The sequence below is a fragment of the Peromyscus maniculatus genome, chromosome 8 (genome assembly GCF_049852395.1).
Source record: "Peromyscus maniculatus bairdii isolate BWxNUB_F1_BW_parent chromosome 8, HU_Pman_BW_mat_3.1, whole genome shotgun sequence".
NCBI classification, from domain to species: Eukaryota; Metazoa; Chordata; class Mammalia; order Rodentia; family Cricetidae; genus Peromyscus; species Peromyscus maniculatus.
The window spans coordinates 35806-52309 of NC_134859.1; positions in this window are offsets into that span (position 1 = coordinate 35806).

Genomic DNA, 16504 nt, shown 5'->3' on the forward strand with positions numbered 1-16504 from the left:
GCATTCTTTCACTCTACTGTGTTTCCTATAGGGCACGTACAGTGAGCTAGCTCAGAACAAAAGAACTGTGCTTCCTACACAAACGGGGCATATCTAGTTCAACTCAGTATTGGAAACTGAGTAAAACAGGAGCTTCTCTTCAGTCCAATACACTGTACTGGCTGGGAACAGACGCGAATGCTATTTGCACTGTATATGGCCAGAAAAGCACAAGTGTGCTGTTCTTAGCCTGAATGAACACTTGCTGCTAGAACTTGAATCTCAACGTGATTCAACTCCGTTTAGGAAGTTTAATTGAACCCTAGTGTGCCATGCAAGAAAAACACTCTGTTTTAGAGAAAACAGCATTCTTTCACTCTACTGTGTTTCCTATAGGGCACGTACAGTGAGCTAGCTCAGAACAAAAGAACTGTGCTTCCTACACAAACGGGGCATATCTAGTTCAACTCAGTATTGGAAACTGAGTAAAACAGGAGCTTCTCTTCAGTCCAATACACTGTACTGGCTGGGAACAGACGCGAATGCTATTTGCACTGTATATGGCCAGAATAGCACAAGTGTGCTGTTCTTAGCCTGAATGAACACTTGCTGCTAGAACTTGAATCTCAACGTGATTCAACTCCGTTTAGGAAGTTTAATTGAACCCTAGTGTGCCATGCAAGAAAAACACTCTGTTTTAGAGAAAACAGCATTCTTTCACTCTACTGTGTTTCCTATAGGGCACGTACAGTGAGCTAGCTCAGAACAAAAGAACTGTGCTTCCTACACAAACGGGGCATATCTAGTTCAACTCAGTATTGGAAACTGAGTAAAACAGGAGCTTCTCTTCAGTCCAATACACTGTACTGGCTGGGAACAGACGCGAATGCTATTTGCACTGTATATGGCCAGAATAGCACAAGTGTGCTGTTCTTAGCCTGAATGAACACTTGCTGCTAGAACTTGAATCTCAACGTGATTCAACTCCGTTTAGGAAGTTTAATTGAACCCTAGTGTGCCATGCAAGAAAAACACTCTGTTTTAGAGAAAACAGCATTCTTTCACTCTACTGTGTTTCCTATAGGGCACGTACAGTGAGCTAGCTCAGAACAAAAGAACTGTGCTTCCTACACAAACGGGGCATATCTAGTTCAACTCAGTATTGGAAACTGAGTAAAACAGGAGCTTCTCTTCAGTCCAATACACTGTACTGGCTGGGAACAGACGCGAGTGCTATTTGCACTGTTTATGGCCAGAATAGCACAATAGTGGTGTTCTTACCCTGAATTAGCACTTAATGCTAGAACTTGAAACTGAATGTGAATCAACTCCGTTTAGGAAGTTGTATTGAACCCCAGTCGGCCTTACAAGAAAAACACTCTGCTTTTGAGAAACAGGCACTCTTGCACTCTACTGTGTTTCCTATAGGGCCAGTACAGTGAGCTAGCTCAGAACAAAAGAACTGTGCTTCCTACACAAACAGGGCATATCTAGTTCAACTCAGTACTGGAAACTGAGTAAAAAATGAGCTTCTCTTCAGTCCAATACACTGTATTTGCTGGGAACAGACGCAGGTGCTATTTGCACTGATTATGGCCAGAGTAGCACAATAGTGGTGTTCTTACCCTGAATTAACACTTAATGCTAGAACGTGAAACTGAATGTGAATCAACTCTGTTTAGGAAGTTGTATTGAACCCCAGTCGGCCTTACAAGAAAAACACTCTGCTTTTGAGAAACAGGCACTCTTGCACTCTACTGTGTTTCCTATAGGGCCAGTACAGTGAGCTAGCTCAGAACAAAAGAACTGTGCTTCCTACACAAACGGGGCATATCTAGTTCAACTCAGTATTGGAAACTGAGTAAAACAGGAGCTTCTCTTCAGTCCAATACACTGTACTGGCTGGGAACAGACGCGAATGCTATTTGCACTGTATATGGCCAGAATAGCACAAGTATACTGTTCTTAGCCTGAATGAACACTTGCTGCTAGAACTTGAATCTCAACGTGATTCAACTCCGTTTAGGAAGTTTAATTGAACCCTAGTGTGCCATGCAAGAAAAACACTCTGTTTTAGAGAAAACAGCATTCTTTCACTCTACTGTGTTTCCTATAGGGCACGTACAGTGAGCTAGCTCAGAACAAAAGAACTGTGCTTCCTACACAAACGGGGCATATCTAGTTCAACTCAGTATTGGAAACTGAGTAAAACAGGAGCTTCTCTTCAGTCCAATACACTGTACTGGCTGGGAACAGACGCGAATGCTATTTGCACTGTATATGGCCAGAAAAGCAAAAGTGTGCTGTTCTTAGCCTGAATGAACACTTGCTGCTAGAACTTGAATCTCAACGTGATTCAACTCCGTTTAGGAAGTTTAATTGAACCCTAGTGTGCCATGCAAGAAAAACACTCTGTTTTAGAGAAAACAGCATTCTTTCACTCTACTGTGTTTCCTATAGGGCACGTACAGTGAGCTAGCTCAGAACAAAAGAACTGTGCTTCCTACACAAACGGGGCATATCTAGTTCAACTCAGTATTGGAAACTGAGTAAAACAGGAGCTTCTCTTCAGTCCAATATACTGTATTAGCTGGGAACAGATGCAGGTGCTATTTGCACTTTTTATGGACAGAATAGCACAATAGTGGAGTTCTTACCCTGAATTAACACTTTGCTAGAATTTGAAAATGAATGTGAAGCAACTCCGTTTAGGAAGTTGTATTGAACCCCAGGAGGACTTACAAGAAAAACACTCTGCTTTTGAGAAACAGGCACTCTTGCACTCTATTGTTTTTCCTATAGGGCCAGTACAGTGAGCTAGCTCAGAACAAAAGAACTGTGCTTCCTGCACAAACGGGGCATATCTAGCTCAACTCATTATTGGAAAATGAGTAAAACAGGAGCTTCTCTTCTGGCCACTGTTTATGGACAGAAGCTTCTCTTCTGGCCACTGTTTATGGCCAGAATAGCACAATAGTGGTGTTCTTACCCTGAATTAGCACTTAATGCTAGAACTTGAAACTGATGTGAATCAACTCTGTTTAGGAAGTTGTATTGAACCCCAGTCGGCCTTACAAGAAAAACACTCTGCTTTTGAGAAACAGGCACTCTTGCACTCTACTGTGTTTCCTATAGGGCCAGTACAGTGAGCTAGCTCAGAACAAAAGAACTGTGCTTCCTACACAAACGGGGCATATCTAGTTCAACTCAGTATTGGAAACTGAGTAAAACAGGAGCTTCTCTTCAGTCCAATACACTGTATTTGCTGGGAACAGACGCGAGTGCTATTTGCACTGTTTATGGCCAGAATAGCACAATAGTGGTGTTCTTACCCTGAATTAACACTTAATGCTAGAACGTGAAACTGAATGTGAATCAACTCTGTTTAGGAAGTTGTATTGAACCCCAGTCGGCCTTAAAAGAAAAACACTCTGCTTTTGAGAAACAGGCACTCTTGCACTCTACTGTGTTTCCTATAGGGCCAGTACAGTGAGCTAGCTCAGAACAAAAGAACTGTGCTTCCTACACAAACGGGGCATATCTAGTTCAACTCAGTATTGGAAACTGAGTAAAACAGGAGCTTCTCTTCAGTCCAATACACTGTATTTGCTGGGAACAGACGCGAGTGCTATTTGCACTGTTTATGGCCAGAATAGCACAATAGTGGTGTTCTTACCCTGAATTAACACTTAATGCTAGAACTTGAAACTGAATGTGAATCAACTCCGTTTAGGAAGTTGTATTGAACCCCAGTCGGCCTTACAAGAAAAACACTCTGCTTTTGAGAAACAGGCACTCTTGCACTCTACTGTGTTTCCTATAGGGCCAGTACAGTGAGCTAGCTCAGAACAAAAGAACTGTGCTTCCTACACAAACGGGGCATATCTAGTTCAACTCAGTATTGGAAACTGAGTAAAACAGGAGCTTCTCTTCAGTCCAATACACTGTATTTGCTGGGAACAGACGCGAGTGCTATTTGCACTGTTTATGGCCAGAATAGCACAATAGTGGTGTTCTTACCCTAAATTTACACTTAATGCTAGAACTTGAAACTGAATGTGAATCAACTCCGTTTAGGAAGTTGTATTGAACCCCAGTCGGCCTTACAAGAAAAACACTCTGCTTGTGAGAAACAGGCACTCTTGCACTCTACTGTGTTTCCTACAGGGCCAGTACAGTGAGCTAGCTCAGAACAAAGAACTGTGCTTCCTACACAAACGGGGTATATCTAGTTCAACTCAGTATTGGAAACTGAGTAAAACAGGAGCTTCTCTTCAGTCCAATACACTGTATTTGCTGGGAACAGACGCGAGTGCTATTTGCAATGCTTATGGCCAGAATAGCACAATAGTGGTGTTCTTACCCTGAATTAACACTTAATGCTAGAACTTGAAACTGAATGTGAATCAACTCCGTTTAGGAAGTTGTATTGAACCCCAGTCGGCCTTACAAGAAAAACACTCTGCTTTTGAGAAACAGGCACTCTTGCACTCTACTGTGTTTCCCATAGGGCCAGTACAGTGAGCTAGCTCAGAACAAAAGAACTGTGCTTCCTACACAAACGGGGCATATCTAGTTCAACTCAGTATTGGAAACTGAGTAAAACAGGAGCTTCTCTTCAGTCCAATACACTGTACTGGCTGGGAACAGACGCGAATGCTATTTGCACTGTATATGGCCAGAAAAGCACAAGTGTGCTGTTCTTAGCCTGAATGAACACTTGCTGCTAGAACTTGAATCTCAACGTGATTCAACTCCGTTTAGGAAGTTTAATTGAACCCTAGTGTGCCATGCAAGAAAAACACTCTGTTTTAGAGAAAACAGCATTCTTTCACTCTACTGTGTTTCCTATAGGGCACGTACAGTGAGCTAGCTCAGAACAAAAGAACTGTGCTTCCTACACAAACGGGGCATATCTAGTTCAACTCAGTATTGGAAACTGAGTAAAACAGGAGCTTCTCTTCAGTCCAATACACTGTACTGGCTGGGAACAGACGCGAGTGCTATTTGCACTGTTTATGGCCAGAATAGCACAATAGTGGTGTTCTTACCCTGAATTAGCACTTAATGCTAGAACTTGAAACTGAATGTGAATCAACTCCGTTTAGGAAGTTGTATTGAACCCCAGTCGGCCTTACAAGAAAAACACTCTGCTTTTGAGAAACAGGCACTCTTGCACTCTACTGTGTTTCCTATAGGGCCAGTACAGTGAGCTAGCTCAGAACAAAAGAACTGTGCTTCCTACACAAACAGGGCATATCTAGTTCAACTCAGTACTGGAAACTGAGTAAAAAATGAGCTTCTCTTCAGTCCAATACACTGTATTTGCTGGGAACAGACGCAGGTGCTATTTGCACTGATTATGGCCAGAGTAGCACAATAGTGGTGTTCTTACCCTGAATTAACACTTAATGCTAGAACGTGAAACTGAATGTGAATCAACTCTGTTTAGGAAGTTGTATTGAACCCCAGTCGGCCTTTCAAGAAAAACACTCTGCTTTTGAGAAACAGGCACTCTTGCACTCTACTGTGTTTCCTATAGGGCCAGTACAGTGAGCTAGCTCAGAACAAAAGAACTGTGCTTCCTACACAAACGGGGCATATCTAGTTCAACTCAGTATTGGAAACTGAGTAAAACAGGAGCTTCTCTTCAGTCCAATACACTGTACTGGCTGGGAACAGACGCGAATGCTATTTGCACTGTATATGGCCAGAATAGCACAAGTATACTGTTCTTAGCCTGAATGAACACTTGCTGCTAGAACTTGAATCTCAACGTGATTCAACTCCGTTTAGGAAGTTTAATTGAACCCTAGTGTGCCATGCAAGAAAAACACTCTGTTTTAGAGAAAACAGCATTCTTTCACTCTACTGTGTTTCCTATAGGGCACGTACAGTGAGCTAGCTCAGAACAAAAGAACTGTGCTTCCTACACAAACGGGGCATATCTAGTTCAACTCAGTATTGGAAACTGAGTAAAACAGGAGCTTCTCTTCAGTCCAATACACTGTACTGGCTGGGAACAGACGCGAATGCTATTTGCACTGTATATGGCCAGAAAAGCAAAAGTGTGCTGTTCTTAGCCTGAATGAACACTTGCTGCTAGAACTTGAATCTCAACGTGATTCAACTCCGTTTAGGAAGTTTAATTGAACCCTAGTGTGCCATGCAAGAAAAACACTCTGTTTTAGAGAAAACAGCATTCTTTCACTCTACTGTGTTTCCTATAGGGCACGTACAGTGAGCTAGCTCAGAACAAAAGAACTGTGCTTCCTACACAAACGGGGCATATCTAGTTCAACTCAGTATTGGAAACTGAGTAAAACAGGAGCTTCTCTTCAGTCCAATATACTGTATTAGCTGGGAACAGATGCAGGTGCTATTTGCACTTTTTATGGACAGAATAGCACAATAGTGGAGTTCTTACCCTGAATTAACACTTTGCTAGAATTTGAAAATGAATGTGAAGCAACTCCGTTTAGGAAGTTGTATTGAACCCCAGGAGGACTTACAAGAAAAACACTCTGCTTTTGAGAAACAGGCACTCTTGCACTCTATTGTTTTTCCTATAGGGCCAGTACAGTGAGCTAGCTCAGAACAAAAGAACTGTGCTTCCTGCACAAACGGGGCATATCTAGCTCAACTCATTATTGGAAAATGAGTAAAACAGGAGCTTCTCTTCTGGCCACTGTTTATGGACAGAAGCTTCTCTTCTGGCCACTGTTTATGGCCAGAATAGCACAATAGTGGTGTTCTTACCCTGAATTAGCACTTAATGCTAGAACTTGAAACTGATGTGAATCAACTCTGTTTAGGAAGTTGTATTGAACCCCAGTCGGCCTTACAAGAAAAACACTCTGCTTTTGAGAAACAGGCACTCTTGCACTCTACTGTGTTTCCTATAGGGCCAGTACAGTGAGCTAGCTCAGAACAAAAGAACTGTGCTTCCTACACAAACGGGGCATATCTAGTTCAACTCAGTATTGGAAACTGAGTAAAACAGGAGCTTCTCTTCAGTCCAATACACTGTATTTGCTGGGAACAGACGCGAGTGCTATTTGCACTGTTTATGGCCAGAATAGCACAATAGTGGTGTTCTTACCCTGAATTAACACTTAATGCTAGAACGTGAAACTGAATGTGAATCAACTCTGTTTAGGAAGTTGTATTGAACCCCAGTCGGCCTTAAAAGAAAAACACTCTGCTTTTGAGAAACAGGCACTCTTGCACTCTACTGTGTTTCCTATAGGGCCAGTACAGTGAGCTAGCTCAGAACAAAAGAACTGTGCTTCCTACACAAACGGGGCATATCTAGTTCAACTCAGTATTGGAAACTGAGTAAAACAGGAGCTTCTCTTCAGTCCAATACACTGTATTTGCTGGGAACAGACGCGAGTGCTATTTGCACTGTTTATGGCCAGAATAGCACAATAGTGGTGTTCTTACCCTGAATTAACACTTAATGCTAGAACTTGAAACTGAATGTGAATCAACTCCGTTTAGGAAGTTGTATTGAACCCCAGTCGGCCTTACAAGAAAAACACTCTGCTTTTGAGAAACAGGCACTCTTGCACTCTACTGTGTTTCCTATAGGGCCAGTACAGTGAGCTAGCTCAGAACAAAAGAACTGTGCTTCCTACACAAACGGGGCATATCTAGTTCAACTCAGTATTGGAAACTGAGTAAAACAGGAGCTTCTCTTCAGTCCAATACACTGTATTTGCTGGGAACAGACGCGAGTGCTATTTGCACTGTTTATGGCCAGAATAGCACAATAGTGGTGTTCTTACCCTAAATTTACACTTAATGCTAGAACTTGAAACTGAATGTGAATCAACTCCGTTTAGGAAGTTGTATTGAACCCCAGTCGGCCTTACAAGAAAAACACTCTGCTTGTGAGAAACAGGCACTCTTGCACTCTACTGTGTTTCCTACAGGGCCAGTACAGTGAGCTAGCTCAGAACAAAGAACTGTGCTTCCTACACAAACGGGGTATATCTAGTTCAACTCAGTATTGGAAACTGAGTAAAACAGGAGCTTCTCTTCAGTCCAATACACTGTATTTGCTGGGAACAGACGCGAGTGCTATTTGCAATGCTTATGGCCATAATAGCACAATAGTGGTGTTCTTACCCTGAATTAACACTTAATGCTAGAACTTGAAACTGAATGTGAATCAACTCCGTTTAGGAAGTTGTATTGAACCCCAGTCGGCCTTACAAGAAAAACACTCTGCTTTTGAGAAACAGGCACTCTTGCACTCTACTGTGTTTCCCATAGGGCCAGTACAGTGAGCTAGCTCAGAACAAAAGAACTGTGCTTCCTACACAAAGGGGCATATCTAGTTCAACTCAGTATTGGAAACTGAGTAAAACAGGAGCTTCTCTTCAGTCCAATACACTGTACTGGCTGGGAACAGACGCGAATGCTATTTGCACTGTATATGGCCAGAAAAGCACAAGTGTGCTGTTCTTAGCCTGAATGAACACTTGCTGCTAGAACTTGAATCTCAACGTGATTCAACTCCGTTTAGGAAGTTTAATTGAACCCTAGTGTGCCATGCAAGAAAAACACTCTGTTTTAGAGAAAACAGCATTCTTTCACTCTACTGTGTTTCCTATAGGGCACGTACAGTGAGCTAGCTCAGAACAAAAGAACTGTGCTTCCTACACAAACAGGGCATATCTAGTTCAACTCAGTATTGGAAACTGAGTAAAACAGGAGCTTCTCTTCAGTCCAATACACTGTATTAGCTGGGAACAGATGCAGGTGCTATTTGCACTTTTTATGGACAGAATAGCACAATAGTGGAGTTCTTACCCTGAATTAACACTTAATGCTAGAATTTGAAAATGAATGTGAAGCAAATCCGTTTAGGAAGTTGTATTGAACCCCAGGAGGCCTTACAAGAAAAACACTCTGCTTTTGAGAAACAGGCACTCTTGCACTCTATTGTGTTTCCTATAGGGCCAGTACAGTGAGCTAGCTCAGAACAAAAAACTGTGCTTCCTGCACAAACGGGGCATATCTAGCTCAACTCATTATTGGAAAATGAGTAAAACAGGAGCTTCTCTTCTGGCCACTGTTTATGGACAGAAGATTCTCTTCTGGCCACTGTTTATGGCCAGAATAGCACAATAGTGGTGTTCTTACCCTGAATTAGCACTTAATGCTAGAACTTGAAACTGAATGTGAATCAACTCTGTTTAGGAAGTTGTATTGAACCCCAGTCGGCCTTACAAGAAAAACACTCTGCTTTTGAGAAACAGGCACTCTTGCACTCTACTGTGTTTCCTATAGGGCCAGTACAGTGAGCTAGCTCAGAACAAAAGAACTGTGCTTCCTACACAAACGGGGCATATCTAGTTCAACTCAGTATTGGAAACTGAGTAAAACAGGAGCTTCTCTTAGCTCCAATACACTGTATTTGCTGGGAACAGACGCAAGAGCTATTTGCACTGTTTATGGCCAGAATAGCACAATACTGGTATTCTTACCCTGAATTAGAACTTAATGCTAGAACTTGAAACTGAATGTGAATCAACTCCGTTTAGGAAGTTGTATTGTACCCCAGTCGGCCTTTCAAGAAAAACACTCTGCTTTTGAGAAACAGGCACTCTTGCACTCTACTGTGTTTCCTATAGGGCCACTACAGTGAGCTAGCTCAGAACAAAAGAACTCTGCTTCCTACACAAACGGGGCATATCTAGTTCAACTCAGTATTGGAAACTGAGTAAAACAGGAGCTTCTCTTCTGGCCACTGTTTATGGCCAGAATAGCACAATAGTGGTGTTCTTACCATGAATTAGCACTTAATGCTAGAACTTGAAACTGAATGTGAATCAACTCCGTTTAGGAAGTTGTATTGAACCCCAGTCGGCCTTACAAGAAAAACACTCTGCTTTTGAGAAACAGGCACTCTTGCACTCTACTGTGTTTCCTATAGGGCCAGTACAGTGAGCTAGCTCAGAACAAAGAACTGTGCTTCCTACACAAACGGGGCATATCTAGTTCAACTCAGTATTGGAAACTGAGTAAAACAGGAGCTTCTCTTCAGTCCAATACTCTGTATTTGCTGGGAACAGACGCAGGTGCTATTTGCACTGTTTATGGCCAGAATAGCACAATAGTGGTGTTCTTACCCTAAATTTACACTTAATGCTAGAACTTGAAACTGAATGTGAATCAACTCCGTTTAGGAAGTTGTATTGAACCCCAGTCGGCCTTACAAGAAAAACACTCTGCTTTTGAGAAACAGGCACTCTTGCACTCTACTGTGTTTCCTATAGGGCCAGTATAGTGAGCTAGCTCGGAGCAAAGAACTGTGCTTCATACACAAACGGGGTATATCTAGTTCAACTCAGTATTGGAAACTGAGTAAAACAGGAGCTTCTCTTCAGTCCAATACACTGTATTTGCTGGGAACAGATGCGAGTGCTATTTGCACTGTTTATGGCCAGAATAGAACAATAGTGGTGTTCTTACCCTGAATTAACACTTAATGCTAGAACTTGAAACTGAATGTGAATCAACTCCGTTTAGGAAGTTGTATTGAACCCCAGTCGGCCTTACAAGAAAAACACTCTGCTTTTGAGAAACAGGCACTCTTGCACTCTACTGTGTTTCCCATAGGGCCAGTACAGTGAGCTAGCTCAGAACAAAAGAACTGTGCTTCCTACACAAACGGGGCATATCTAGTTCAACTCAGTATTGGAAACTGAGTAAAACAGGAGCTTCTCTTCAGTCCAATACACTGTATTTGCTGGGAACAGACGCAAGTGCTATTTGTACTGTTTATGTCCAGAATAGCACAATAGTGGTTTCTTACCCTGAATTAACACTTAATGCTAGAACTTGAAACTGAATGTGAATCAACTCCGTTTAGGAAGTTGTATTGAACCCCAGTCGGCCTTACAAGAAAAACACTCTGCTTTTGAGAAACAGGCACTCTTGCACTCTACTGTGTTTCCTATAGGGTCAGTACAGTGAGCTAGCTCAGAAACAAAGAACTGTGCTTCCTACAGAAACGGGGCATATCTAGTTCAACTCAGTATTGGAAACTGAGTAAAACAGGAGCTTCTCTTCTGGCCACTGTTTATGGCCAGAATAGCACAATAGTGGTGTTCTTACCATGAATTAGCACTTAATGCTAGAACTTGAAACTGAATGTGAATCAACTCCGTTTAGGAAGTTGTATTGAACCCCAGTCGGCCTTACAAGAAAAACACTCTGCTTTTGAGAAACAGGCACTCTTGCACTCTACTGTGTTTCCTATAGGGCCAGTACAGTGAGCTAGCTCAGAACAAAGAACTGTGCTTCCTACACAAACGGGGCATATCTAGTTCAACTCAGTATTGGAAACTGAGTAAAACAGGAGCTTCTCTTCAGTCCAATACTCTGTATTTGCTGGGAGCAGACGCAGGTGCTATTTGCACTGTTTATGGCCAGAATAGCACAATAGTGGTGTCCTTACCCTAAATTTACACTTAATGCTAGAACTTGAAACTGAATGTGAATCAACTCCCTTTAGGAAGTTGTATTGAACCCCAGTCCGCCTTACAAGAAAAACACTCTGCTTTTGAGAAACAGGCACTCTTGCACTCTACTGTGTTTCCTATAGGGCCAGTACAGTGAGCTAGCTCAGAACAAAAGAACTGTGCTTCCTACACAAACGGGGCATATCTAGTTCAACTCAGTATTGGAAACTGAGTAAAACAGGAGCTTCTCTTCAGTCCAATACACTGTATTAGCTGGGAACAGATGCAGGTGCTATTTGCACTTTTTATGGACAGAATAGCACAATAGTGGAGTTCTTACCCTGAATTAACACTTAATGCTAGAATTTGAAAATGAATGTGAAGCAACTCCGTTTAGTGTGGGCGCCATGGGCCCTGACCCCCGACTGTGAGTGGCTGCAGCCTCGCTTGCTGACCAGGTGTCCTTCCCATTCAGATTCCCTGCCGGTGTCCTTCTCACCTTAGGATCATCGGAGAGCTTACCGGAGGTTCTTTGTTCCTACATCCTGCTTGTGATGTAAACAACTTAGGTGCATCCTGTATTTGGTGTAAACAACTTAGATGCAAGTATGCAGAACTTTGGGTCTAGAATGTAGATCATTGGTAGCGAACTTCTGCCCTCAGGGGATCCTCCATTTGTGTTGTAAGCCTGTATTTAAGGTTTCTTCCCTCTTGCAATAAACGGCATTCGACATCCAATCGTACGAATGACTCGCTGTCTCTTGTCTCTATTTTTTAATCCGCAGCCCTTCGCTCAGACATGGTGAACGGTTAGTGGTAACGCAGGCGCTACTGCTACAGATGGAGGTTCCTACCGAGATCCGAGTAAGAAGGACCAGCTGACGGACACTCTTGGAAGGCCGGCCGGCATTTTACGGTAAGAGTGGATTGAAATGGGTACAGCTAGCTCACAGTCAGTTAATTGGACTGTTGAAGCAGGAAGGTACCAAAGTTAAGAAAGGGCAAGACAGCTAAGATTTTAAATAAAAAGAAGGAAATCTTCCCAAAAGAGAAGAGGGAAGGAAAGGAAATTTCCCGTTAGAAATGGGAGAAAAATTTTAATCAAGAAAAAAGAATTTTCCCGGTAAAAAGGGGAAAAAAATTTTAAAACTAGGCCTAAAGATTGGGGCCCTGTAGAGGAAAGATAAAGGAAAGAGAGAAGCCTCTTCCAGTGGTAATGGAGAATGTAAAGACTTTTTCCAGTTGTAGAGTTTTCAGGATAGCTGAAAACTCTTGAGTTTTTTCTTCCCGCCAGTGCAGAGCGGCAGCATCTGAATTACAAAGAATCGGCAGGTAGGCCTCATTGTTGCTGGCTGGAGAATAAGCAAGCTTAGAGGTTAGAAGTTTTGCTGTCTGTTTGCTTAATTTAGGTTCAAATGTTTTTTATTTTTCCCTCAGAGTGGGAATAATTCAATATTTAGGATCCCTTAGTGGGAAATGTTTTTCTGTTTTTCCCTTATGGTGGGAATAACTCGTTATTAGGTTCATGGGAGTAGGAAGTTTAAACGTGAGTTTATGTGTGCGGGGCACGCCCAGCGGCTGTGGCGGACAAAGGCGTGCACGAGATAGCCCGAAGCAGCGGGCGGACAGGTACACGCCGGTGGGAGGCAGAGCCGTGATAGAGTGCGGCCCAGGCAGGCGCTGACAATAGAGCCTGAGCAGTGGGCAGAGCAAAGCTAAGCTGCAGCCTCAGCTCTCACCAAGCGAGCTGAGGCCGGGAAGGGACTAGCACTAAAAGTTTAAACGGGCCTAACTTCTGGTGAAAAATGGTTTCGGTCAGGACATTAAATGCTAAGTCAATGCTGTTTGAATGAAGGATGTTCTGTTCTTTTGATTGTCTTGATAAATGTTTGGATGAATGTTTGATCCTCATGGTAGATAAACTAAAGGAACAAAATTCATAATTTTAAACTATATATTAGGTATGGTCTTGTCTGTTGATCATTACTGAAAATTTGGCTCTCCAATTTAAATTGCTTTCTAGAAATTCTTGGTTTAATTCTATAAAAATATAACACCTGAAATGAATTGGGTTATTAGCTTATTAAATAATGTTGCTAAGATAACCCATAAATGATAATCTCTTACTGATAAAGAGGTTACAAAATTAATTTTCCAGTAAATAAAATACAGGTAAATTATTTGGTCCACATTGTTAATAATTGGCTACTTGTGCTAATGTGTTACTTGAAATTTATAAGAAAGGATCCTCTTTTTAAGATTTTATAAAATACTACTAAAAAGTATTACCTAAAGTTTACCTTTACAAATCCTATAGAGATTGTATTTAATGCTTTTATAATTGACATATGTAAAAAGGACCATGAAAACAAAAGCTGGTGATAGAATTGCTCAATTATTATTGCTTTCATATTTTAAATTCAAAATGGTGCCGATATATAGAACTGGAGGCTTTAAAGGTACACGAAAAAAGGTGTTTTGACAAACAGTTATCAATGATACAGCCTAAATTAAAAATAAAATTATGTGGGATTGAGATTGAAAGATTATTGGATTCTGGTACTGGATATATCTATAATTTCACAAGAATCCTGAGATCCCAATTGGCCCCTTAAAAATTCTACCTCTAACCAAAAGGTATTGGCACAGCTCAGACGCCATTACAGAGCAAGCTACTTTTAAATTGGAAGGATGAGAAAGGTCATACAGGAACTTTTCAACCCTTTGTGCTACCTGACATTCCAGTGAACTTGTGGGGACGAGATGTGTTAGACGGTATGGGAACAGTACTTACTACACAGCCTGTACAACAGATGCTAAAGAGTCAGGGCTACTGCCCGGACAGAGGCTTAGGGAAAATGTTGCAAGGAGGCCCACAACCTGTGGCAGACAAAAACTGTCACTAGAGGTCCTGGGGATACTAGAGGATTAGGGTCTTTTCCATAGAGGTCACTGCACAACAGCCTTCGATTATAAAACCGATAAAAATCACTTGGAAGAGTGATGACCCTGTATGGGTGGAGCAATGGCCCCTTGCTAAGGAAAAATTGGAGGCTGCGTATGCATTGGTTAAGGAGCAGTTAGATGCTGGACATATCATTCCTTCCACTTCACCTTGGAACTCACCTATATTTGTTATTAAAAAGAAATCAGGAAAATGGAGGCTGTTACAGGATCTTAGAGCTGTAAATAAAACCATGCTTCTCATGGGAGCAACACAGCCTGGCCTGCCTGCCCCTGTGGCAATTCCTAAGCATTGGCAGTTAATTGTGGTTGACTTGAGGGATTGTTTCTTCACCATTCCTTTGCATCCCGAGGACAGTCCTCGCTTTGCTTTCAATGTTCCTTCAGAGAATCTTAAGGAACCTTATCAGAGATATCAATGGGTGGTATTGCCTCAAGGAATGGCCAATAGTCCTACTATATGTCAAATTTATGTGTCTTTGGCCCTAGCTCCAGTTCGAAAAGCTTTTCCAGGTGTTTATATAATTCACTATATGGATGATATATTAATGGCTGCTAAAGATAAAAAACTTGTTTTTGATGCCTTTTCTTATTTACAAGAGGTTCTTAGCTTGGCTAATTTACAGATAGCCCCAGAAAAGGTACAGGTATCTTTTCCCTATCATTATTTAGGTCATGAATTGTTACGCACGGGCATACGCCCACAAAAGATTACTCTGCGCATGGATCAGCTACGCACACTTAATGATTTCCAAACCTTTCTGGGAGATATTCAATGGCTTCGGCCCACTTTAAAAATTCCAACAGGTCAGCTTCGCCCCTTGTATGATGTCTTAAAGGGCGACCCTGACCCTTCATCTCCCCGTAAATTAACAGCTGAAGGACGTGTAGCCCTACAACGTATGCAAGAGGCCCTAGAACAGGCTCACGTACAGTATATAGATCTTAATTCTCCCTTATTGTATTTGATATTTTGTTTTACTCATTCACCTACTGGAGTGTTTTGGCAAACAGGTCCTATTTTATGGGTACATTCCCCAGCTTCTCCAGCAAAAATCATCACTCCTTATCCACAAGCTGTTGCTCAGATTATATTTAAGGGAATCAAGATCAGTGTTCAAACTTTTGGTAAGGAGCCAGATATTGTGGTGACCCCATACACCCAGTCTCAAGTAGCATGGTTGCAAGCTAATGATAATGATTGGGCCATATTGACATGCTCCATGCAGGGTCAGTTTGATACTCACTACCCCTCCAATGATGTGTGTCAATTTTTTAAATTGCATCCTGTTATATTTCCCAAGATAGTACAAATGACTCCTATTCCTCAGGCCCGTGTGGTATTTACTGATGGCACTTCACGTGGTTTTGCTGTGGTGGTTTCTGGTAACATGGTAAAGAGAATAAAAGTCCAGGGCACTTCTGCCCAGGTGGCAGAGGTACAGGCGCTGTTGCTTGCTTTACAGATGTTTTCTGATGAGAGTGTAAATATTTATACCGATAGTCAATATGTGGCACATGCCATTATGCCTTTGGAAACAACAGCCTACATACCATCCATTTCTTCCATTCATGAATACTTATTGCAAGTGCAAGGACTTATATGGTCTCGCTCACATAACCTTTATGTGGGCCACATTAGAGCTCATACTCAATTGCCTGGACCTCTAAGTGAAGGTAATCAGAGGGCTGACGCCATTACTCGTATGGCTGTCACATTAGTCTGTTCTGCCTTTGATAAGGCTACTCAGTTGCATCAGCGTTATCATCTTAATGCTGGATCTCTCCGTTATCATACAGGCATAACCCGGGAACAAGCCATCCAGATAGTTAAATCATGCCCTATTTGTGTGGAATTTTTACCTGTTCCTCATTTGGGAGTCAATCCTCGAGGACTTTTACCTAATCATGTGTGACAGATGGACGTCACACACGTGCCTTCCTTTGAAAAATTACAATATGCTCATGTGTCTATTGATACATATTCTTCTCTAATTTTTGCTTCTGTCCATTCAGGGAAAAAGGTTAAGGATGTAAAAAATCATTGTTTTCATGCTTTTGCTTACATGGGAGTGCCAAAATAC